Here is a 1147-nt window from a genome sequence, read left to right as displayed (position 1 = left end):
CTGAGCAAGACAATTTATTTATGACATCTCTCTCCAGAAATACCTCTTTACATTTCCAATCTGAACTGACAATTGTAATTTCAAATACCTCTTTCAAATTTGCAAGTATTTCAACCATGTTTTTTTCCCTAGCACCCTCTAAAAAAGTCTGAATGAGCTTTTGTCCTTTTTTTGTCCTTGCTTTGTGAACACTGATGCTTTCCTCCTCTGTTTCCTGAAGAATGAAGAGACACCTGATTTGTGTGTGTTTTGTAGGACTGGATTGCTTTCTGGCATGTTCAGCAGCATTATGTATGATGACAGCACAAATTTGGAAACCAGGTTTGTAAATACCTTGTACACTTCAGCGGAGACTTTAATGGCATATATAGCAAGGAGTGGTTGTTGTCTCAATTTTACAAGCAAATACAATGAGGAATTAGGAGCAGTACCAGACTGACTTGCCCCCCTCAGGTGTAAGATGCCTGTTACCAGCCAGCCCTGTATAATTAGCAGGTACAGCTTATTTATGCCTAGTTAGTAGTTATTAATGGGAATAGAGAGGGGACGCTATAAAGAGTAGGCTAGAGCCAAAGTGATGACAGGAATTGGCATCTAGGCCCTGAAGTGAAAATAATGTTATTAGGGCATCCCAGGAAGGCATGATGACAAAATCTTGTGGCATACTACTGAGGGATGTGCCTGGGGCTAGAGGGGTTATGCCTTATGTGTGCAGGGGAAGGAGAGGATGTTGAGATTGGCAGTCCCTGAGCAAATGTGTGGTATCATCCTCCCCTCCTGATATCCCCATATCTACATGCCTGTTTTTAAGTCTACAGGAGATCACAATGTCTTATGCCTTATACAGAAGATAGCAGGGTGCCCCGTAGCACCAAGTTAGCACCCCAGTAACCTGTACTGGGTCGCTGGTTCATAAAACCTTGTCTGCTGAAAAAGCAGCATTTAATCCTGTATCTCAGTGTTCTTTAAAATTTTAAAATAGAAGTGACATGTGCTGAATACATCCAGGAGGGATCGTGTTGACAAAAGGGGCGGGGATGTAGCTCTCTATGTGAAGGAAAGCTACATGTCCCTGCAAGCTGATGTTGGCAACCAGCATGGACAGCTAGAGACCCTCTGGGTAAAAATTCGTGGGGAATACGGCACA

Source organism: Crocodylus porosus, unplaced genomic scaffold (assembly GCF_001723895.1).
Source record: "Crocodylus porosus isolate Cpor-Errol unplaced genomic scaffold, CroPor_comp1, whole genome shotgun sequence".
Classification (NCBI taxonomy): domain Eukaryota; kingdom Metazoa; phylum Chordata; order Crocodylia; family Crocodylidae; genus Crocodylus; species Crocodylus porosus.
This window is presented reverse-complemented; position numbering follows the sequence as displayed.